Raw genomic sequence first — 26,118 nt, forward strand, 5'->3', positions numbered from 1 at the left:
GTTTTGTGAGGTAAATCAAAATCTCCTGGAACGTTGAATTATGAAAGAGTGGAGTTTGTGCTAATGTCCTATGTGTTAGCGATGCATCTTGGGGCCAATCCCCGAGGTGTAGGAGAGTCGCAGTGGAGCCGCGGCAATCAGCCGAGAGGTGTTTCCCTATGTGTGTATTATGAGGCATTATGCCTATATGTTATGGGATGTACCTCTAAGGAGAAGGGAAGGTGAACTTTGGACTACATATTGGATACACACTCAAAATCGTCATAAGCATTTAGTGCAAAGTGAGTTTTAGACGTTCCTGGCCTGCGAGGCCATGTGGTGGAGTTGTCTATCGTATGCATGAGGTCCGGCTAGTGCCATAGCCAGTGGCGGCCCATTTTAGGTCCCATCAGTGGTGCGTATGCCGGGAGTCGCCAACAAGTGGTGCTTCTCGAATCTAGGGTTTTTAGGGGCCAAATAGGTTGTTTATGTCCTTTGACAAGAATCGTCAAGCCGAAATACAAAAAGCAGAATGTGCTAAGAGGGCTAGATGGCGGTTGGAGATTGTAAGACGCTATTCTCCTAAAAGGAGCAGCCCGTTACGCATAAGTGGCACTGGTTCTGGTAACCTAGGTGTTACGAGTAGCTCTTCGAGTGCAAGTGGAAGTCTTGGTACTTCCCTATTTCCAGTTAATCAACCCACAACAAGTGGGGGTGTAGCGTTGCCTACACAAACTCCTGTTGTCAATCCGGTTGTAGCCATGGCACAACCTATCGCAATTCCAGTAGGTACACCGGATTTACCGGCATTAGGAGCACCGTTGCCCATTTTCCATGGGTTAGCATAAGAAGATGGAGAATTCCACATTAAGGAGTTTCAAACACTCATATTCAACTATCGAATCCAAGACAAAGGACACCTAATGATGTTCTTCAATATGACGTTAAAAGGAAGAGCGACAGTGTGGTATCACGGTCTAGAAGCTGGAACCATAACTAGTAGTGCCCAATTCTTTACGGCTTTCCGTAGGGAGTTTTCCCCTGAGAAGGGTGGACAATATTGGTTGCGTGTTCTGAATGTAACACACTAAGGGCCAAATGAGAATTTCCAGGCATATGCCAAGAAACTAAAGCAAGTTCTTCGCAAACTTAACGCTTATATTCCCATTCCAATGACTGCACAGTTGCAGTATTTCCTACATGGATTGGATTTTAATATCCAAGTGCAGTTGAGTAGTATTTCTTTGGCCAATATTGACACTGCCATTACCCAAGCAGAAGGAGTAGAGTCGCGCTTGCAAGCAGCTTATACAGCAAGGATAAATTGGAATGGTAATAATTTGGCCTTGACCAATGGGAGTCAAGGGGACCCCATGTTAAATACGAGTGACAGAGGAAGTATTATGTCGAATTTGCCTATGTTACCAGCTCCTCCTAGCATGACTATGCCTATGGCTAGTTAGTTGGCCTCACTAAATAATGGTGGAAACCAAACAATGAATCCTAATGTTGTCCCAGTTGGTCAACGGCTAATTCCTAATCAAGTGGTTAGGCCCATGGGATGACAGACTGATGATCGCGACTATGAGTCGAGTGCTTCTAATATCCTTGGTGAAGTTAAGGACATGATGAAGCACTACACCGATATGATCTCTGAACAGTATCGACATATAGCTATGAATGTCAATTTTCTTAAGAAGCAGCAGAATTTGATAGGGAGCCGATGCCATGAAGAGGGTGGCCCCTCAAGATTCAGCTGTAAGTGGTGTGGGGGCCAACATTTCCCTAGGAATTCCCCGAATGTCAAATGTGATATTTGTTGGAAGTCTGGCCACTTAGCTGCTACCTGTTGGAGTAAGATCAGCTCTCTCCAACAAGGGAGTAACCATCGCACACAAGGGAATAATCTCCAGCAAGATGATGGACCAATGCAAATACTGCAAAGAGGAAATGCTATTGTAGAGGAGTTACCTCATGGCAGTGGAGTCAGCCTTATTGAGGCTGTAAGTGTCAATGATGATGAAACTTCTAATCTATGAGCTGTAACAAGAGGTTAAAAGATTAAAGAAGGTGACAAAGGAATTGTAAAACGTGTCGAGGGAAGCCCTAAACAAGATGCTAGGGAAAAGCAAGTCCTGAATCCTGATAAGGAAGGTGGACCATTAAGACTTGTTGGTAGTAAAGTTGATCCCGAGGAGGATAAAGGATTTCCAAGAAAGAAGGTAAAGGCTAAAAAAGAGGCACCAAAGCCGATGGAAAGACCAAAGGAAAGAATGGTTTGGTGCGAGCAGAGAACTTTGGCTAATTACCAGGACTTTGATCTAACAAGTTCCCTTTACGAAGTCAAACCAGACGTGAATCTCCTGCAATTGATTAAAATTTCTCCTAGAGTACGCAAGGAATTCAAGAAAATCCTGCATATAGGGTATATAGTAGAACCTTTGGGCACAACTAGAGTGGGGGAAGATTAGTTTGATCATGCTAAAAAGCATTGCCCTAGGGTTCCAGCATATGTGGATGGAATATTAGTGGAGCACGCTATCGTGGACACTGGATCCTCTGTCAATATCATAAGTTTAGACTTGATGGAGAGGTTAGGTCTAGAGATCCAAAAAGATAGCTCCACACTTCTTAGGATGGCTGATGATAGTCTAAGAAAACTAGAAGGTTGCATTACTAAGGTCCACGTTATAGTTGAGAGCATGGAATGCTATCTGGACTTTAGGGTGATAAGGTTTGTAGGACGTCCTAGCTATCGAGTTTTGCTAGGCAGGCCATGGATTCTACGGACAGACTGTCAAGTCGATATGCCCCCGCTGGTTGAGTGATTCTAGGTCGAGGTGCCCATCGTGTAATAGTGGATGCTTACCCTAAGTCTCCTCAGAGTGAGAGAGCTCCACTATCCTCCACTGAACTAGAAACAGTAGATGATCCATCTGGTAGTGAGACATCATCGAGCGATGGATCTAAGGAAGGGTCCACTACATAGGATATTTATCAGATAACCTTGAATGAGCCGATAAAGCCTCATGATCGAATAATAAATGCTGACGTTATTGAGCTGGATTTTGGTATGCTAAATGATTTGCGGCCAATTAAATTAGGGTCCATGCTCAATTTGGAAGAAAGAGAGGATTATGTGTCCTTAATTCGAGAGTTCCACGATATCTTTTCTTGGAGCTATGACAAACTTCGGTGTATTCCTCCCAGTCTAGCTATGCATACTATTTTTGTAAAGGAAGATACCCACCCTGTACGTCAGAAAGTAAGGCGTATGCCTTTTGAATTAAGGACAGGTTGTACGAGGAACTACAAAAGTTGCAGAAAGTGGGTTTGATCTTCCCTGTTCAGCATACTGAATGGTGTTCACCAGTTGTGATTAGTAAGAAGAAGAATAATCAAATCGGTCTTTGTGTAGACTTTAGAGAGTTGAATAAGCAAACTGTTAAAGATGACTACCCGTTGCCATTTATTGAACTAATTTTGGATCAACTAGCGGGTAGGGAAATATATTTGTTCATGGACTGCTTTGCAAGTTATAACCAAATCGCGACTGCTGAGTAAGACAAGCTAAAAATGACGTTTATTATAGTCTTCGGTACCTTTGTGTACCATGTGATGGCATTTGGATTGTGTAATGCACCTGGTTTGTGGCAAAGAACATCTGACAAGACCTTTGGTGACATCTCCCCAGAGGAGCTGAAAGTATTCATTGATGATGGGGGGGTAGCCACCGTAAGGGATAGACAATTGATCATTTTTTGCAAGTGTTTTGAGCATTGCAGACAATTTTGCATAGTCTTAACCCATGGAAGTGCATCTTCGGAGTCCCTTATGGGCTCTTATTAGGCCATGTGGTCAATTCTGTAGAGATTGCGACTGATCCTGAAAAGATCAAGGTCATAGTCGCCATTAGTCCGCCATGTACTCCAAAGGAAGTACATAGCTTTCTATCATCAGTAGGGTATTATCGGAGGTTTATCAATGCCTTGGCAGAGAGAACGTTGCCTCTGACAAACCTATTGTCATTTAACTGTCAGTTTACATGGAGTGATGCTTGCAAAGTGTCTTTTGACGATATGAAACCCGAGCTTGCCAAAGCACCTGTTTTAAAAGCACCAAAAAGGGGTGAAATGTTCTATATATTTTCAGTAGCAACTATGTATAGTATCAGTTGTTGTTTGGCCCAAATTTGGGAGGAAAAGTGGTACCATCCGATAGCTTTTGCTAGTCGAAAGTTGGGTATATCAGAAATTAACTATACCTATATAGAGAAGTTGTGCCTTGTGATGGTATTTGCGACCAAAAAGTTCAGGCACTACATTCTTTATGAGAGGGAGGTTTTTTATATGAAGGCAGAAGGACTTCGATTGTTGTTGAATAAGTTACAATCGCTTGACCGTTTAGCAAAGTGGTTAACCACTTTGCAGGAATTCGATTATGAGATTAAGAGCAAGCCGCCAAAGCTTTAGGGCATTGTAGAGTGTCTTGTGGATTTTGGAGAGCCAAAAGAGATCGTGGCTGAAGGTAGTGACATGGAGACTTTGTTCAAGATTAATACAACATCTATTCCCTCCTGGTATGCTGCTATAACGCACTATCTTTTATGGGAAAGATTGGAGCTACCTTACCAAAATCGGAGAAGAGGAAAATTAAACAATAAGCATTGAAAATTTCCTTGATCGCAGGCACATTATATCGGCAGGGTGTTGATGATATCTATTGTGATGTGTGATGATGCCTGACAAGGTTCCCTTTATTTTGGAAGAGTGCCATGACTCTACTTGTGGAGGGCACTTTGCTGGGCGGTTAACAGCATAGAAAGCTTTAAGAGTTGAATATTGGTGGCCATCCATCTTCCAAGATTCATTTGACTATATTAAGAGATGTGATACTTGTCAAAGACATGATAGTCGAGAGAATAGGAAGCGTCCACTTATGCCTATCATGGCTATCAGGCTTCCATTTGAGAAGTGGGGATTGACTTTGTGGGTCCTATCACCCCATCGTCTACTACTCAGAAGAGGTATATTATAGTAGCAGCTGATTACTTTACAAAGTGGTCAGAAGCACGGCTGACGAGGCAGGACAATGCAAAAGAGACTGCATGTTTTCTACTTGAGCAAATCATCTACCGATTTGGTCTGTGAAAGGAAATAGTATCGGACCATGGAACTCACTTTTTAAACAAAGTGATTAAAAGTCTCTGACTGAAGCATGGAAGATCAAGCATAACAAGGCGATCCCCTATAATCTGTAAGCAAATGGACAAGTCAAAAGTACTAATAAGCAGCTTGTGGGTATCCTATCCAAGATAGTCTCCGAAAAGAAGCGGGACTGGGATACAAAATTATATGTGGCGGTTTGGGCGTATAATACGACGTTTAAATGAGCCACTAGGCCACACCCCATTCAAATTAGTTTACAGGGAGGAATGTGTCTTGCCCTTAGAAATTGAGTTGCCGACCATTAGATTCGCAATCAATGATTCTCTGGGTGATGAAGATGCCCTATTTGAGCGGTTTACGACTATAGCCCACTTGAACGAGCTCAAATTGCAGAGTTTGTTACACCAGGAGGTAGCTAAACGTCGGATGAAGCGGTTGCATGATCTGAAAGCGAAGAAATATACTTTTAAAAAAGGGTAGTTAGTTCTATATTATGATGCACGTAGGGAGCTATTTCTAGGAAACCTGGAACCTCGATGGGATGGCCCTTACAAGATAGTTCGGATAGGTAAAAATAATTCCACAGTTCTATCAGTTGATCTACAGCAAGGAGTGGAATTTAAGAATAAGGTTAATCTTAATCAGATTAAACCTTATTATTTCTAAGTATGCTAATGCGAAAAAATGCATTGCAGGTCCATGCTGGGGCTGATTTGAGACCTACAGGAGAGCTTAAATTGGTTGATGGGGCGATTAATTTCTTATTTGGAGCACCCATATCTCGAGCAAAGATATCATCAGGGGAGGCTTATCTGGTGGAGCAAGGGATATAAAGTGATTGAGCAAGAAGACGGTATCTTTGTGTGGAAAATTAAAGTTTTCTACCATCATTGTTTACAAATCTTGACAAGCATCCCTGCCGAGTTTAATGAAGAAGGTGCGATGGAGCCATCAATCCATCCTCTTAATATGTTGAACTTTGACTATCATAATTACAAATAAGGGAGTTCTTGATGGCTGGCTGTGTAAACCCATTATGGACGTATACATTATACTTTGATGGAGCATCCCATAGGGGCCCTAATAGGAAAGGAACTGTTGGAGTAGTTATTCGAGATCCCTGATGTAAAGTTACAATGAAATTAGCTACTTACCTCAGGGTAGGATTTACTAACAACGTGGCCGAGTATAAAGCTCCGATTATGGGATTGAATATGGCCAAGAAAGGTGGCATTAAGCGGTTGTTAGTAAAAGGGGATTCCCAGCAAGCTGATCTTAAATCAACTCAATGGGACATATACAGTCCGGAATCCTCTCCTTCGTATGTATCATCGAACTGCTATAACCCTACTTGATGAATTTGAGAGCATATCTCTTCAGCTGATTCCACATTATTGGAATCAGTTTGTGGATTCCTGAGCTAATTTTGCTTATGAAGAGGACCACTTTTTCAATTGTGGTCCTAGTTCGGATGTTGCTATCGATAATGATACAGGACCTGGTCACTTGTGGGGAATGTTATCAGACCACGTGTTATATGGCAGGCAATGGTTGATATGAGTAATGCAAAGAGTAGCCGAGACCCATCTACCACTATTATCTTGGACCCATATGTTACCGTGTTTCCGACCACGTTACCGCAGCACAGAGGAGCGGAAATTGGGAAGAAGGAAAAATAGCAAAAAAGGAACAAGAGAAAAAAAGGCACCTTGACTGGCAACCAATCCCTGAAAAATTCAAATATTCGGACACGACCCTCAAGAGGCTTTGGTGTTGGGCCACGGCAATAAAAGAGGAAAAGGCGCACCATTAAAATATGGGAGTGCCCCCAAATCTGTGTAAAAGAGTGCCAGGCTCGCTCCTGTGCAAAGTGTATGCATTAGTGGGAATAGGGCAAATTAGAATGGTGGGAAATGGGAAAGAGGGCCTACGCTACGGCCGGCCATGTAAAAGAGGAAAAGAGGATGACCGCCTGGAAGGGATTTAGGGTTTTGTATATAAAGTTGAAAAATGAATGAGAAGCTCATTCTTTGGTGTATGGCAAAAGGAGCCCTCTTCTTCTTCTCTTCTTCTCTTCTTCTCTCCTTCTTGCTTGTGTGTGCTCTTGAGAGAGGAGTGTGAGAGTGTGAGGGAGTGAGTGTGTGTGAGGGTGAAGCTCTTCACCATCTCTTCTCCTCTTCTTCTCTTCTCTTCCCTTCTCTTCTCTTGCGCATGCGGCTATGGAGGATGGAGGAGGCTTGAGGATGCTTGCGCTAGCATCTAGGATTGTGGAGCTACCAGAGTGCAAGAGAGAGGAGGGTACTCGATCGAGCATCAAGGTAAGCTCACTACACTCATAGGATCGACGGCGCGTCGGTTAGGAGAGAGATAGCCATTAGAGCTTGGTTGAAACACTTGAAAGAATAAGCAGTTCGAGGGTCTTGGCAGTTGAGCGAAAGCTCCCACATTTTGGTTCCATTGCTAGGACCAACGGATTCAAGCTTGAGCACTTGCGCATCTCACATCGAGCATCGAAGTAGGGTATTCATCCCTGAAACAGAGCTTGAGATAGGTAGGAAGTTGGGTGCTTTTAATCTTCGGAAGAAGTAAGTATTTTGGATATTTTGGTTGTTTGATGATGGGAAAGAATGGAGAATCTATTCCAATTTTTCGCCTTCGATTTTTGTTGCATTTGCCGGTGATGGCGTTGGGAAGAGGACGGGGTAGAGGCCTAGGAGGGCATCCACAGGATCCAGTCACTTGTTGGACTTGCAGACACCCCGGCCATGTCTCATCACACTGCCCTGAAAGAGAGCAGCAAAACAGGGACAAGGCTGATCAAAGGTGCGCAGAGTGCGGAATCACCCATCTTTTCGTTGATTGCCCAAAGCGGAAGCCATCCTCTAGCGCATCTAATTTGCTATCCGTCCCATTAGGGCTGTTTGGTGTCAAAAACCCCCGATGGGGAGGCCACACCTATTCCCTTACGAGCTATGACCCGAGCCCAAACCAAGCAGGCCGTCATCTCTCTGCCAGGACCTAGCAACCTGGACGCAGCCTCAATAGGGAAGAAAAGCCGTAGGCAGAAAAAGAAGAGGTCGGATGCTAAGGTCGCACTGAAGACCGAGAGTGCTACGAATTTAACTACTGGGAAGAAAGTCTCAGACGCGGAGGCAAAGACTTCAGCCCCTAAGACAACCGAAAAGGGAAGCGCTAAGATAGGGGAATACTCGCACCCCAAGCGACAATTGAAGGCCATAGAAAAGGTGAAGGAATGGGTGAGGGAGGCTCAACAGCACCTCAAAGATGCTGAACCCATCACGGAAGACAAGATTGATGATCTCTCCAGCATAAGCACGCCAATGTCACTGCCTCAACCTAAGTCAGCCGAGACTACTATGCCACAAGCAGTGCTACTGAGACCAAGCCTAGACGCAACAGAGCCACAGATCAGCCGTGGCCATTGGCCCCGACAGTCTAGGTTAAAGGAGGGACGAGTATTTAGCAATCTCCTAACCACACTAGTGACCACCCCTGTGACATTTGGCTTGGGAGATCTGCTTAGGCAGAACCCTACCCTATGGCAAGACCTTAGGCAGTGGGTTGAGGGCTCACAAAAGCAGGTCACGGTAGACCCTCAAGACGAGGATGCAGAAACACAATTGCCCAGCCTCACGCTGCACTCTGTACCTAAATCTTTGCACGTCAACGCCTTTTGGGAAGGCTCTGAGATGCACGCAGTCCTATCGGTCCTAGCCCTGGGTGATGCAACAAGGAAGGGAATCGTAGACACGGGAGGTGGGGTTAGTGTGCTTAGCCACGCAGTGCTGCAGACTTGGGGAAACCCGCCCGTTGAAGCGGCTAGGTTTAACGTCACACTAGCAAACGGTATGAGAGTGAAACCATTCGGGGTCCTGAAAAATTGGCCAGTGAAGATCGCGGGAGTCCAGTTCTCCATTGACTTTATAGTCATGAAGGGAGTGGACTATGATGTCCTATTAGGCCGACCCTGGATGTGTAATGCTAGAGTCATCGAAGATTGGGGTAACGGCTTGATCTTCCTTGGCAATAGAACTAACACCGTACGAATAGAAATGGACACTTGGAAGACCTCACCGGTTGACCTGGACGCCATCTCTGCTATGCTCAAAGGGAACACTCAGGTTAGACAGCCCTATGAGTCCTTGACCAAGTATATCCCATACCCAGAGGATGAGCGGGATTGGATGCACGTCCTCGCTACAATTGACCTGCCATTCAAGAGGCATACGAGCAAGCCATCAAAACGGTCCCCAGGACAAACGGAACACTTCCTACGTCACTCTACATAATGGCAGCAAGCCTCCATGGAGGGCCTGAGCCTGTTACCTTCCAAGTGCCTTCCAACAAAAGGGAACTCTAGGGAATATTGGAGTACTTAACGGACTGGCTAGCGGGCAACTCAGCCGCCAACTTCAAGCCGCTCCAGGACCTCTTGGAAGAGTCCGAGTGGAAGTGGACCAGGGTGCACGAGCTAAACCTCATGTATAACTAGGCCTTGGTCCCCGACCAGCGAGACGAGGCAGAGCAAGACTTGGGAGACGATGAGCAGTCGAGCGATAAAGATTCCTATGATGAATACGAAGACTGCCAATCCTTCGGTGATGAAAGCGAGGGTGAAGTGGATACCATAGAGCACGACACTAAAGGACGAGAAATTGAGCAGATACGGGCAGACGCCAAGCCGCAGAAAAAACAGGCCCTTAGAATGGACCAAGGAGTCATGTGTATGAAATGTGATCGTGCTTGGTTGGAATGCATAGGAGCCGTAGACCTTGAGCAAGCTGGCCTAGCCCAACCAGGAATGACATCAATGCTTAGAATCGAATCGCCATCTGAACTGCGGCCACCGGGGGAGACTACCTCTTCTAGTGAAAATGGAGGATTTGACTCTGAATTGGAAGTTACTTCTGAGAGCAACCCAGAAATCCCTAGGCCACCCATGACCAGACGCACCAAGGGGGACTTACTCATCCACCTGAGGCACAGACGATTGCGGCAGGAGGAGGCAAAGCATCCCAAGGATGCACGATCAGAGGAACAGAGAAAGCCGCAAGACCTTCCTAAACGCTTCACTAAATTCAAAAAAGGGGATAGGGTGGTGGTTCTACTAGGTGCCAAGCGCCAAGGGCAAACAAGCGAACCAATCAAAGGGCCAACCAAGGTCAAGGAGGTAAACCTAGCCTTGGAAGGGAAAGTACCCCGACCGGTGTTCATTGTCGAGGACTTGACTACTGAAGAAGAGTTCAGTCTTGTCACTCTTTTGCGGGAATACATAGACGTATTTGCTTGGTCCTTAGATGAGCTATGAGGGGTAGATTCGAGTGTTGTGACTCACAACATACCCATGACGTCGGATGCAATGCTGATCAAGTAGTGACCGTACCCCATGAATCCAAAGCACGCTCATGCTGTCAAGGAGGAAATCGACAAGTTGATGAGAGCTAGATTCATTTACGAAATTGAGCACACAGACTGGGTGTCACCCATAGTCATTATGATAAAGAAAAATGACAAGATTTGAGTGTGCGTCAATTACAAGAAGGTGAACACTGCTACAAAGAGAGACAACTACCCCTTTCCATACACCGAGCACATGCTTGAGAGAGTGGCAGGTAAGGAAGCCTACAGTTTCCTGGATGGCTTCTCGAGGTACAACCAGGTGCAAGTGCATCCTTCAGACAAGCACAAGACTGCCTTTGCCACTGAGTGGGGCGTCTTTGCGTACGTAGTCATGCCCTTTGGGTTAACCAATGCCCCCACCACCTTTCAACGCCTTATGTGCACCATATTCAAGGACATGCTTCGCAAGGTGTTAGAGGTTTTTGTTGATGACCTGTGTGTCCATTCAACTTGGATTGAACATCTAGACAAACTCCGCACGGTCTTTGAACGGTGTCGCTTAACATAAGGTTGCGAGTCAACGTAGGTACATGGCGTACATCATGCAATATAAAAGAACTGCCAGAAGAAAACTACAGCCTAACATCTCCAATGCCCACAATGTCAAGAGACATGTCATCACCAAGACACACAGAACCAGACATGGTACGATAAGTATGAAACTAATCTCGACAGGGTGTCACATGAAAGGACAAAGATCCAACACTGCGCATACATAGAATGTATCTCAAAAGCCTGTAAGGCATTGCATGAACAAGCTGCAAGTATGTAATCATCTCTTGAATCAGTGGCCTGCATGACATTAACATCTTCTATCTTCACACTGGACTCTGCACGTACAATATTGTGCTCAAAAGACTTGTCTTGCACTTTTTCTTTTCCCTTTCCCTTGCGCTTATCATCCCGCATTTTATGGCACTGCGGCCTAATATATCTTACTTTCTCACAATAATGACAGGTAAGATCAAACTTTGGTCCACGGGACTTATTGCGACCACATGACTTGGACCTGGACTTCTGAGAGTCCCTGCCCTTATGATCATTATAATGCCTGCCATTTATGCCACCTCTAACGGTCAATGCATGTGAAGAGCAAGAAGCATCATTGTTTCTCCTGTTGACTTTCTCAGTCAATAAAGCACTCTCAACATCTTTGATTTTCAATCCATCAAGCTTGTTCATGCATATGGTAGTACGGAAGACATCCCATGATTTAGGCAAGGTGCCAAGAAGAAACAACGAGTGCTAGTTGTCTTTGAACTCAATACCCTGTGACAACAGACTCTTCATGATAGCATGAAACTAACTGAAATGAGATGAAAGGGAGGTCCCCTCCTTCATGTGAAGGTCCATTAACTGCTTCAGCCCCAATACATCTGTGACGCAAGACTCTGCTGTGCATAGAGCTCCTGAATCTTCTCCCATAAATCCCACGCACTCTGATTCTCATCTTCAACAATATTATGATGGACATCTTCTAAGAGTGACAAAATCATTGTAGACTTGCATAGCTCATCAACTTCCATCCAAATACCATCATCCATATCCTTAAGTCTGACACCCTTGAAACGCAAGGATTTAATCTGCAACTTTTGCACCAAAACCTGCCATATTTGGGACTTCCAATACCCATAGTTGGTACCATCCAACTTGGCAATGTTAAAGAGAGCTGTGTGTTTCAAATGACCAACCATACTATCCCAAATAAAAGCAAAAATGTAAAATTGCAGGTTGTTGTAATTAGCAGAAAATGCACTAAAACCACTACTAAAACTGGCTGAAAGGGTGGATTTCACCAAGAGAAGCACCTGTCCACCAAATATGACCAGGATAACATCAAATAGTAAGCATTACCCTCATAGAAGTACTCAAAATCTACGGATTTTAGCTTGTAATAAATGACAGCAATATGTAAAACTATCCCAAAAATGAAGCAATCACTGATACATATGTCATTGCAACTGCCAGGTAACAAGATACATCCAATAGTGAGTTTTCAGGGGCAAGAAGGTACCAAGAACTATCAAACCAATAACCTATCATGCAAGAGATATCTCATAGGTCCAGAAATCATGCATGTAATGGGTCTCGAGGTAAGAGAAGAGACCAAGCACAAGCACAATTGATAGAGCAAGAAGCTCAATATATAACCATCCAAGATGCATACAAAACTGACAAACATGTTGTTGAGATATCGAGCTCCACTCGTGATATGCCAGGGTGACCGTTGTGCATTTATGTCACCGACTTGTCAGTTGCAGATGCGGTTGGTACATCGCCCATGAATAATAGCTAGATGATAGCTATCCTTATCTACTCTAGTTCGTGGCTCACTTAGTATGCCACCTTAGTTAGTTGTCTTTGGTTTGAGACCCATATATAGGGTTCTTCTATTTCTTTGTATTAGAGTTCTTTTGGCTTACACAACTAAGAAGAGGAAAACTTTTTTCAGCCTCCACCTTTGTGTGTATTCCCCCATTGTGCAAGCAAGAAAGCTACAAGTGAGACTCCTTCCTTCTCTCCCACAATCTTGGCATGGTATCAAAGCCTTGTTTGTCGTAAGGAGCTCAAGAAAGCAAGACAAGTTCGCGGTGTTCTGGTAAGAGGAGCAGTGTTGCTTTCATTTTCTATTTTGGGAGCAGATCTCTACAGGTAGCACAACCGGAAATTGCAAGAGTGCATTGTCTCAGGTTGAGACGCCCTTCGCGGTGAAGCAACAGGGCAGTATATGCTACGAGAGAGGGCTTTAGCCCATGGTGACCCTGTTTTTTGATTTGAGGCCATTTCGGGGCCTGTTTTGGAGGCGGAAGTTTTTTGCACGCACTCAGGAAAAGGCCCTGTTTTATGCTGTGCGACCATTGTTCTATAGGTCGGTGAAAAGTTACCGCATAAATTGCATCGTATGCTTGTGTGCAGAGACATTGGGAGTTACAGAATTATCCTTGTTTCCTGTTTATGCAAAATCGTCACTAGGAAGTGACTGTGTGGTCAAATACCACTTTCACCAGTTTTGCATATTTGCCCTTGTGAGGGTGAAGCTGTGTTTTTTGCAGTGACAGAATTTTTTGCAGTATTCTGTAATGGCGTCTGATTCTCTTTCACAGATTGTAACTGAAAAGCTTGACAAGAACAACTTCCAAGCATGGAAGTTTAGAATGACGAATTTCCTTATGGGAAAAGGATATTGGGAATTTGTTGCAGGAAATGAAGAAGAACCAATTCTTCCTGATGTTCCCAATCAACAGCAAAAGGACGCATTCAAAGTATGGCATGAGAGAGCCAGGAAAGTTATGTACTAGCTGTCTATCAGTATTTCAGACTCTATGATTGTGCATATTCAGGATGCAAGTACGCCAAAGGAGGCATGGGATACTTTGTCAAAAATGTATAGCACAAATACGCAAGCCAAGAAAATGCAGCTCAAGCAAGAGTTGCATAATGTGCAAAGAGAAAGTATGAGCATCAATGACTACCACATGAAGGTGAAGAAGATTGCAGATGCACTTGCTTCCATTGGGTCGCCAGTGGAAGATGATGATTTAGTTTCTGTGACCTTGAATGGTCTAGGAAAGGATTATGCACAGTTTCAAACATCCATTTCCGTACGTGAAAGATTTCCTGATTTTAAGGAGTTGATTGCTCTTCTAATTTCTGAGGAGCTGAGAAATGGTGGTGCATCTTCTTCAGGAGGAACTTCAAAAGAAATTGTCTTCTACTCAAATGCTGGAAGAGGTAGAGGCAGAGGTAGAGGAGGCCGATCTGGAGGCCGTGGTAGAAATTAGAATATGCAGCAGACTCAAGAAAACCAGTCCTATGGAGGAGGACGTGGTAACTCTAGAGGCAGGGGGAGCCAAAGAGGTCGTGGTGGATGGCAAAGAGGCCAAAATGCAAACAGCAATGTTGAATGCTACTACTGTGGTAACATGGGTCATATGGCTAAAGACTGCTATAAAAAGTAGAATGACATCATGAATGGAAATTTGCAACAAGGGAATTATGCATCTTCTAGTAGACAGGGTGATGACAGAAATGAGCATTTGTTTATGGTGCAGCACATGAACAATTCTGTGACAAGTGCAGAAGAAAGCAACGATGTATGGTATGTTGACTCAGGTGCATCAAACCACATGACAGGTCATGCAGAATGGATAGAGGATGCAAGGAAAATGGAAAAACCAGGATTTGTTGAGACAAGTGATGATATTGCACATCGTATTGTGCAGATTGAAAAAATTACTTTGTCTATGCAGGATGTGAAAAAGAAATACATGTCCGATGTATTTCATGTCCCGAATATCACCAAGAATCTGGTTTTTGTTGGTCAAATGGTTGAGCAGGGCTTGCAGGTCAGATTTAATCCTTATGGATGCTTTGTTGAGGATATGAAAAATAAAGGTCGCTTGATAGCAAAAGGAAAGAAGAAGGGCAGAATGTTTATGTTGGATGCAGACATGTCTGAATTGAGTGCAGCAATGTTTGCACATGGGACCGGTGTAGTTGCAAATATTGATATCTGGCATGAACGCATTGGTCATATTAATGTAGAGCGACTTAAATCAATGCAGGCCCAAAATATTGTTGCAGGATTGCCTAAATTCAAGGTTGCAAAAATACATAAGGTATGTGAAGCCTGTCAATTTGGAAAACAGGCAAGGAAACCATTTCCTAGACATGTTCAAGAGAGTAAGAAGCCATTGGAATTAATCCACTCTGATGTGTGGACTACTAAAGCTGCATCTCTTGGAGGCTGTCATTATTTTGTCACCTTTATTGATGACTATAGCAGAAAAGTTTGGGTGTATTTTATGAAAAAGAAAAGTGAAGTTTTTGGGCATTTCAAAACTCTTAAAACTATGGTTGAAAAAGAAACAGGCCTACAAATAAAATGCCTAAGGTCAGATGGAGGGGGAGAGTACCTCTCAAATGAGTTTGCAAGGTTCCTATAGGAGCATGGCATAAAGCAGCGATATTCATGTAGTCATACCCCACAACAAAATGGAATTGCAGAAAGGAAAAACAGGCATATTGGAGAGGTATCTCGTGCCATGCTCAATGAAAAAGACTTGCCAGATTTTTACTGGGCTGAAGTAGTTGCTACAGCAGTCTACATAATGAATAGGACTCCCACTGCAACAATACATGGGATGACTCTAGAGGAGAGGTATACTGGTAGGAAACCAAATATTTCTCATCTGAAAATTTTTTGTTGCATTGCCTATGTTCATGTGCCAGATGAGTTGAGATCCAAGTTGGATCCAAAAGCTGAGAAGTGCATCTTTATTGGTTACTCTTTGTAGCAAAAAGGATATAGATGCTATAACCCTTCTACGCGTAAGTTTACAGTGAGCAGAGATGTTGTTTTTGATGAGATGAGTAGCTGGTATAAACCAATAAATGTGATTGATAATGTAGATGCACAAAATGGTAATGCTGCATAGAATTCACAGCAGCAGTCACAAGATATTAGTGGACGTGGAGCATCCTCTAGCAGTGGTTTACATTTTTGCCATGGACAGGCAGATTGAGATCAGGAGAATCTTCTCAAAGCAATGCAGATAGTGGTATGCAGGTATCACGAAAAGGAAAAGAGAAGGTAGATCAGCCCATGTTTGATGTGAACGCAGGTCACTCTTATGTGGATGGTGAATCCAGTGGCTCAGAACAGAGCATTGATGATGAGTTGGGTATTCCTTCTATTGTTACACCTGGAGTAAGGAAGACCAGGGATGTTTTGAGAGCACCTGGAAGTGAGCCTACTTTGCGTAGGTCTACCAGAGTTAGGTATCTTGTGGATAGGCTGAAATATGATGGATTTATAGCCATTCACTATGGATATATGGTCAAAGTGATACAGGAACCAGAACCCACATCTTTTGAGCAAGCCATGGGAAAAGAAAAATGGGAGAAAGCCATGGATGAAGAAATGGATGCCTTAGAAGCAAATGCTACATGGGAATTGGTATCTTTGCCTAAAGGTAAGAATGCAATTGGCTGTAAGTGGGTTTATAAGGTGAAGCACAATGCAGATGGTTCTGTGAACAGATACAAGGCAAGATTAGTAGTCAAGGGGTATGCACAAACATATGGCATTGATTATGAAGAAACATTCATTCCGGTTGCAAGGATGGCAACCGTAAGAGCAGTCATTGCTATGGCTGCATCAAAGGAATGGTCTTTACATCAGATGGATGTAAAGAATGCCTTCTTGCATGGTGATTTGCAAGAAGAGATATATATGGAGCAGCCACCAGGTTATGTGCATACTGTTCATCCTGAGTTTGTTTGCAGGTTGAAGAAAGCCTTGTATGGCTTGAAGCAAGCACCTAGAGCATGGTTTGACAAGATAGGACAGTATCTTGTCACTATTGCCTTTCAGATTTCCAAGGCAGATTTCTCACTTTATGTGAGAAAAACAGAGAAAGGTATTATGCTACTTGTCATTTATGTTGATGATTTGATTATGACAGGTGACAGTGATGAAGATATCCTTCATGTGAAAATGCTATTGAAGCAGAAGTTTGAGATGAAGGATTTGGGAGAGCTGTGTTATTTCTTGGGCATTGAGGTGATTAGATCACCAAGTGGGATACAGCTCTTGCAGAGGCAGTATGGATTGGACATGCTGTCCAAATATGGGATGACAAGTTGTAAGCCTATTTTAGTTCCTTTGGAGCAGAATGTGAAGTTGAGCGCAGATGCAGATGAGCTTCTCGAAGACCCTACTATGTACAGACGCATAGTAGGAAGTTTGATTTATATGACTATTACCAGGCCAGACTCGAGCTATGTTGTTGGATTGGTAAGTCAGTTTATGCAGGCTCCAAGGAAACCACATTTGGATGCGGCTAGACGCATACTCAGATATGTGAAGTCCACATTGCAGTATGGACTATTTTATGAGACTGGGGTTCAGATACAGTTACATGGATACACTGATGCTGATTGGGCTAGTAGTATTTCTGATAAACGATCTACCAGTGGATATGTGTTCTCTTTTGGGAGTGCTGCAGTCACTTGGAGCAGCAAGAAACAGCCTACAGTTGCCTTGTCGAGCACAGAGGCTGAGTACAGGGGTGCAGCAATGGCTGCATGTGAGGTAGCGTGGTTGCATAAGCTACTTTATGATATGCATCAGCCTACAGATGGGCCAGTTGTCATTTATTGTGACAACATGAGTAGTATACACTTGGCAAATAACCCAATCTATCATGCTAGAACAAAGCACATTGAGGTGCATTATCACTATGTGCGGGAGAGGGTTTTACTAGGTCTTATTGATCTAGTTTATGTCAGCACAGAGGATCAAGTAGCTGACATATTCACGAAGGTATTGGGCGCAGAGAAGCTGCGCAAGTTCAGAGATCTGCTTGGTGTGCAAGAATTGGGATTGAGCTCGAGGGGGAGTGTTGAGATATCGAGCTCCACTCGTGATATGCCAAGTTGACCGTTGTGCATTTATGTCACCGACTTGTCAGTTGCAGATACGGTTGGTACACCGCCCATGAATAATAGCTAGATGACAGCTATCCTTATCTACTCTAGTTCGTGGCTCAGTTAGTATGCCATCTTAGTTAGTTGTCTTTGGTTTGAGACCCATATATAGGGTTCTTCTATTTCTTTGTATTAGAGTTCTTTTGGCTTACACAACTAAGAAGAGGAAAACTTTTTTCAGCCTCCACCTTTGTGTGTATTCCCCCATTGTGCAAGCAAGAAAGCTACAAGTGAGACTCCTTCCTTCTCTCCCACAATCTTGACACCTGTGACAGAGATAGGTGTCTGCCTCAATAGCTGTATCAAATCAACCCACTACAAACAAAATGCAAGCATAAAGCTCTCAAGAGAGTAAATGCATGTAACTGTCCCACAAGCTAAAGCTCATCTGTAAATAAGACTCTGTGTACATCTGAATATACCAAGAGGGCTCCCACTGGAAGTGAATTCAGATGCAAAGAGAGCAAGAAACGCTCTAATACAAATACATAGCATCAGACATGCCAAATCCCAGTAGGGTACATCCAGAGCATAAATCCCAAGCTATCTCAGATCCATAAAGCATAAGCCTGAAAGCATTCAAAGAGCATGTAACTGACAACCAAATGTAATGTCCAGTAGATCCAAAATGCTCAAATACATCTGAAGATGAAGCTCCAAGTAACTGTCAAGCATAGGCAAACCAAGTGGCATCCATATCTGACCAAAGCATAAATGCAAGAGGCTTAAATGTCAAGCAGTGACAATAGGTATAGTCCGGTCCAAAGCATGCCAAATGAAGCCAAATGCCAGTGAAGAACAACCAAGTTGGAGCTTAATACAAGCTCAAAAGCATTCTGGAACCAAGAAGAAGCATTTGACAACCTCGAAATGCATCTGTATGATCATTCAAACCGCCAATGAGCACCCCGTATACATGAACCAATGCATACACCATGTAAATGAGCTTCAGCCCACTGTATTACATCAAGCAATTTACTTTTATATGAAGCTCAAACGGTGCTCAAATTTTCTCCAAATCAATCCCAAAGCATAGACATAGCATCCCATAACATTCGGGCATCACCTGGCATCAATAGGCATCAAACGGGCAATGCCAAGTAGCATCAAATAGTAAATGTCAAGTGCTGCCCTGTTTTGAAAATCCTGGGATTGTGTATACAGCAAAGGGCTAAAGGGGAAGCATTCAAATCAGGCACCGGGAGCCAAGATCCAATGCCGAGGAGTCGGGAAGGTTGCAAACAATGGCGGGAATCCGGGGAAAGAGATGGAAATGTCAGGAGGGGATCAGCCCAGCCCCCTAAAAATGTGCTGCATTTTGCGCTGGCTACTCCTGGGGGCTGGGGGATCTTCTATAGCCCTCGGGGAAACTTGGCAATGTCGAGGGGGCTCCGACGCAGCCTAGGAAGAAACCGTTGAAGATCCAGAAGCTTAGGGAGGAGGTGGGAGATCAAAACATACCTGCAAATGAAGGTGCCATGGCTACCATTGAAGCTTGAGTTGAAGCTCTTCAAATCCGGGCTGAAGAGAATGCCGGGCAAGCTCCAATGCCTTTGCTCTGATACCAGTTGAAAGGTAAGTGGAACCCAAGAGGAAGAAGCTTGGCGGTGAGAGCTATGGCGGATGGAGAGCAAGAGTCGAGAGAGAGAGAGAGAGAGAGAGAGAGAGAGAGAGAGAGAGAGAGAGAGAGAGAGAGAGAGAGAGACTCAAAAGTGAAAACTCCAACAACCACAATGTGTGGCTGGGCCTTCCTTTATTCAATCTGTCACTAAAAGAATAAAGAATAAGTGATTGTCACGGGCGCCCGCTACCTACAGTATGCAGTGACGGGTATTGTCAGTGTAGTAATACACGGGTGGCTAGGCGGAGGCGCCTTTACTCCCAACAGTAAACTTCTCCGAGAGAAGGTTGAGGTTTCTTCTCAAAACATTCATTTGCTAACTTCACTTCTTGCAGAAAGATGATATGAGTTGTAGAGTACTTATCTTTAAGCCAATTCTTGATAATCTTGGCCCTTGAAGGGTCAATTAGCCCTTTGCAATTAAATGTTATAAATTTTAAAGAACTAATCATTAAAAGTTACTATTTTTTATTTTTTCCCTTTCTACCCCCCTCTTTGTTGTGGTTGAAGGAATTACTAGTGCTATCTCCAACCCTGGAGTGTCTTCTCTTCATGTTCTAATTTGTCACAGGTGCGTTCTTCTAAGGACTTGTTGAGAACTCTAGAAATTGGAGTTTATCAAGATCCTCCTTATTCTCATCTATATCCTCAATAATAACATCGTCACTCTTTTCATTCGGGTTAATTTCATTTTTTTGAGTATTCTCAATCGAAACTTCATCAATAGAACTAGGTTCTACTGAAACATCCAGAACCTCCATCAGGAGGGGGTGTATCTATTAGGATTAGGTTTTCTTTTGCTAGAGTTATGATTATGTATCTACCCCCCCCCCCCTTTCTTATTAACTATTTGAGAACTCTCATTCTAAACTTTTCTTTTCTTCCTTGGTTTCTATTTCTTCTTTAGCTTTGAGGTCTAGGCAATCCCTAATAAAGTGACCTACCTTTGAGCATTTGAAACAAGTATAACCTCACTCTACCTCAAACACACACACACACACACACACACTCTCTCTCTCTCTCTCTCTCTCTCTCTCTCTCTCAAGCAAGAAGCAAGTAAGAGGCAAGAATAGAGCTCACAAGATTGCACACCATAAGAATGAGCTTATCCATTCATTTTCAAGTTTTTATACATGGCCTCAATTTTTGGGTGCCCTCCTTTTGCATTTGCCTAAATTGGCCTTCTCTCACTAGCATACACCATTTACATTAGTTTACTTGTTTACCAACTAGCTTTACCAAAATGAATTGTTACAATTTGCACAAGAGTGACCCTCGCACTCTTGTACAAAAATAATTCCAAGTACTTTTCTAATCTTAAAAATTGTAATCTGTTTTACTATTTTAGTTTTTTTGTGCCCATGTAATTTTTTTTCTGCCTCCTTTTGCACATTCCTTGGTTGCACCTTCATAGACTGGGTCAACAATTCCCCTATAAAAGAACAATCCATGTGGCCAAATACCATTATTTCTCCTCCAATGACGTTGTAATGTTCCTATCTAGTTACTAACTTACCTGTCCCCTACATCTCTTAAAAAGAGGGTACTTTGACATAGACTAGTGGGTGCAATCCCCTTACCTTACCAAAGCTCTATGGTTCTCTCTATATAACAAACTTCTCGATCCAAATGGTTATTGAATAAGGATTTCAGAAGAGAAAATATAAATATAGCAACAAAAGAGTATTAACTTGAGGAAAATGTGTTATTACTTATATAAGGGACTTATACATGCAATTTTCTACCATGAAAATATAATGTATAGCAACAAAAGAGTATTAACTCGAGAAGAATGTGTTATTACTTATATAAGGGACTTTATACATGCATTTTTCTACCATGAAAAACTTGTATTTTATATACTATTTATAGCTTTGGCCCAAGGACTCCCAAACCAACCAAACGGCTCCCAAGCCTATGTGGCACAACGAGGAGTGGTTTGATATCCAACAAAACAGGAGAGGTCTTTCTTGAAAGAGTGTTAGAGGTGGTTTAATTCCACTCTTTTTTTAAAAAAATCAAGTGGCTACCCATTTACTTTTTTAACCTATTAACCCAGGTTCATATTTCCCTTTCTCTATACCTATATTAAATGATTGTGTAGAATGTAGGAGTTGAACCTAAGAACTTCTCATCACAACACATTCAACTTGACCAATTGAATTGCAATTTCCTCTCTCTCTCTCTCTCTCTCTCTCTCTCTCTCTCTCTCTCTCTCTCTCTCTCTGTGGACATTCTTGCCAATGGGTAGACTACATTCACAAATGGGCCAATCATAGTTCCAATCAAAATGCTATTGTGAATCTTCCACTTTTACAAATACACGTGTTTGATTAAGAAAATCTTCTCTCTCTCTCTCTCTCTCTCTCTACATTCTTGCCAATGGGTAGACTACATTCACAAATGGGCCAATCATAGTTCCAATCAGAATGCTATTGTGAATCTTCCACTTTTACAAATACACGTGTTTGATTAAGAAAATCTTGTGTGTGTGTGTGTGTGTGTGTGTGTGTGTGTGTGTGTGTGTGTGTGGCCAAGAGCAAGCGAGGATACCGAGGAGCAAGTATGATTGGGTAGGCAGGGCATCCAGTGGCCTAAAGCAAGTGGCAACGAATGGGGGTAGGTGAGAGTGGGAAACTAGGGCAACTAGGGTGGGCAGAGGTGGGGTGGGTAACGCAATGCAAGTTCTTTCCATGCATGTGGATTTATAAAATGTATTTCTAGATATGGCATCAATCATATGGAGCAAGGCAACAACCTATCTAAAAAGCACATATGTTGAATTGGACTTGGATGATTCTAAGGACCTGTATAGTAAGCAAGGAGGGACTGTAGAATAGATGATACTTGCATATCCTAAGGAGACCCTTATCGTGATACCCATCCTACATATGATTTAAGTTCACCACTTCATCATGGTTGATGATGGCGATATTGTTGCTAATGAGATGCACACATTGAATCAAAGACATAGCGATAGAAGTAGAAGACAAAGACAAAGTAGAGAAGGGAAGACAAAAAGGATTAAGAAAAGGGATATGAAGCCACCCCTACAATCATCAATCATCAATAGTTAGTTTGACCGAAGCATTTCTCATTTGTATCTTTGTGAGTTAGAGGAAAAAAGGTGAAATATTCATTTAGCGTTATACAAACTTTAGATGTACAATCTTCGTCTATGAGCTTATGTGTGAAACCTCTTGTCGGATGAAGCATGTCTTATTGTCAATAAAACCGGTGTGAAGCACCGGTCGTGGCTAGGTGTGAAGTGCCTGGTGGACTTTATAAATGCCTTTTCATAACATGCAAATAGACTTTTACATATGTTATCCTTCTCTCAAAGGTTTCCACACCAAGATAGTTAGGGAGCTTGTGGCATGAACTCAGGGCGGTGGCTTTAGAATACAAAACATCTTGACAAAAGAAAAAGGCTTCCAAAGGTCCAATGCTCAAATCCATTTGTGCACGGTTTTCATTATTAAACTCTTCTAAGGTTTCTGTCATTTACAGAATTTAAGGAGAATCATAATTAGTTGTTTCACTCAATAAGCAACAGTCCAAATCTACAGCAACCGGTGTAGTTCCAAGGTCAATGCTCAATAATGTGACACTATTCAAAGTTCAATACTCAATCTGAACTAATGTGAAATTGGGCATGGGATGTTCTGTCCCTGACCTTCATATAGAAGCTCCTCCATTGCCTTGTTCATAACAAGAGGCTGCAACTTTTTATCTTCTGTGTATTCTGTTACATGTAGCCGAGCAGCATACCATATGGATCACTTATTGCTTCTAGCCTCCCTAACCAGCCTCGTTGTTGTTGCCTCATCAACAGATCTCCCTGTCCCTCCTATCCAATGTGATGCTAGTGAGTGCAGTATCTCATATACCAACACATCTGGTTGGACAGGACTCCCTGTAAGGTTTCCAAGGCTCTCTATCCCACCTCAGAAGAGGACCTCATCCAGGCAGTTGCTTATGCAGCTCAGACCAAAACCAAGGTCAAAGTAGTGAGCAAGGGCTCTCATAGCATTCCCAAGCTGGTCTGCCCGGGGGGTACGGATGGCTTGGTGATTAGCACAAGGGACTACAACTCTCAGATACTCGTTAACACCACCAAGACGACCGTCACCACGGATGCAGGGGTCATGCTCAGGGATCTACTAGACAAAATTGCAGAACATGGGCTAGCACTCCCACACACACCAATTGGGAAGGGGTCTCTGTGGCTGTAATGATCAGCACAGGAGCACACGGAAGTGAGATGTGGGGGAAGGGAAGTAGCCCTCATGACTATGTGGTTGGGATCAGGCTCATCACAGCTGCCAGGGAGGAAGATGGCTATGTCAAAGTCATAGATTTGACAAGCAGAGATGAAGATTTGAATGCAGCCAGGCTCTCCCTTGTGGTGTTGGGTGCCATCTCCAAGGTGACATTTCAGGTGGAGCCCATGTTTAAAAGATCAGTGACACAGGAGATTTGCGGGGACAAGCACTTGGAGGAGGAGACTTTGGACTTAGCTAAGAAGCATGAGTTTGGAGCTTTCACCTGGTACCCTTCCTCAGGGTAGTCTCTGTTCAAGTTAGATCACAGGGTAAGTGTGGAGGCATAGAGTGATGGAGCCTATAGAGCAGCAATACTGGACAAGATGGAGGTTGAAGCTGTGCGCGCCTTGGCAGAAGCAAGTAAGCAAGACCATAGCCAAAATCTCTTTGAGCGCAGTTGTGCAATTAGAAATTATGGTTTCTTGCACATTAAAGGTATATTATGCTTGGCTTGACAATTATTAGGCAGGTACCTTGGCAGAAGCAAGCAAGGAAAAACCATTGCCCAAAATCTTTTGCAGACTCAAGTTTGAGTGATTAGAAGTTTTGATTTGTTAACCATGAAAGTATATTGCACATTCTTGACAATTATTACAAGGCTGGCAGGTGAATGGAGAACATTCACAAGAAATTTTAGACAAATTCCAATGATAATTCCCATATTGTGAATTATGATAACATCATGAGCTTGTGTGGGGGAGGGATCCCATACCTAGCTAGCTTGTTCAGAGGCCAGGGGGCTGCCGGCCAGGGTGGGGGACTGACAGTCCTCCTGCCCCCAACTGCACCTGGCTAGGTGTGCTCGGTGCCTCCTGAGCAAAAAGCTCATGATGTTGAACACTCTAGAGAAAATCGAGGGAACAGAGCCACATTGTGAATTACGATAAAATCATGAGGCTATGCGAGGGAGGCACCCCATACCCAGCTAGGTTGCCCTCACCCCTGGCCAATGATGAACTCTGTGCCGGGGCTGACTTCATGTCGAACTACCGCCACAGTTCAGGGGTTGGTTTAGTCAACACAGGCAAGACCTTCACAGGTTACCCTGTTATCGGTTACAACCACAATATGCAGATCACCGGTGGCTTTGACAGGCCATCCATGGCAACAGTCACAGCAACAGGCATAAGGGTAGATAATGATGATGATGATGCATCCTTTGACATATGCAAAATTGGAGTCATAACAGATGACATGCATTTGTTAACCTGCAGCTGGAACCCTCTCATGAGGGGCCTTTTCTTCTTTGACGTTGCCATATCAGTCCCAGCATCCCGGATAGGGAAGGTTATCAGGGAGATCAAGAAGCTCAGGGGGGCAAGGCCACAAGCGATGTGCGGGTTTGTGCAGGTTGGTGTCATCATCCGATTAGTGACAGCGTCGAAGGCGTACTTAGGAGAGCGCGAAGACGCCGTCCTCTTCGAGATGACATTTTACAGGTCCAGGGAGACCCACAAGCCCAGGCTCAACAAGAACATTACAGAGGAGATTGAACAGATGCTGCTGAACAAGTTTGGGGCAAGCCGCATTGGGGCAAGAACAGGAACCTGGCATTCGAGGGCATGGCAGGCCGCACACAGGCCATGGACAAGTTCTAGGAAGCTCGGGAGAGGCTGGATCCATTGCCTCTGTTCTCGAGTGAGTGGTCGGACGCCATCTTGGGCATCTCATCGTCACCATATTCTTCTTCTTCTCCTCGGATCGTGAGAGAGCATTGTGCAGGCCGCGCCTTGTCTACAAAGCTCGGGTCTATAGACATGAAGACCAAGCCTCTTACCACTCTGAGGATTAGCTCTCTCTCCCTCTCTCTCTCTCTCTCTCTCTCTCTCAGCTTCACTGCCGCCATTATATCATGTTGAGTCTTCGCATGACAACCCTCTCTTCTCTCACGAGTCTTCTCTGAGTATATATTATCTTATTGCCCATGTTATTTTCAAAAATATCAGTAAAAATATCCGTCATTCGAATTCTCCATCCATCCACTTGTATTGTGCATAATATTTTTCAGAAATAAATATAATAATAATACATTATATATATTTATCTATAAATTTTAACCTCTAATTGTATATCCTGCGATAATGTAATGCATTGTTTTGGAAAGTAGCTCGCG

At 43.5% G+C, this 26,118-nt stretch overlaps 1 pseudogene; it reads left to right on the top strand.

The window, feature by feature from the left end:
• Positions 1–23,290: 23,290 nt before the first annotated feature.
• LOC148011257 (L-gulonolactone oxidase 3-like) lies at positions 23,291–25,979 on the top strand (annotated as a pseudogene).
• The last annotated feature ends 139 nt before the right edge of the window (positions 25,980–26,118 follow it).

The sequence above is a fragment of the Lygodium microphyllum genome, chromosome 28, assembly GCF_053477565.2.
Source record: "Lygodium microphyllum isolate KBCC chromosome 28, Lygodium_microphyllum_v1.1.10, whole genome shotgun sequence".
NCBI lineage: Eukaryota > Viridiplantae > Streptophyta > Polypodiopsida > Schizaeales > Lygodiaceae > Lygodium > Lygodium microphyllum.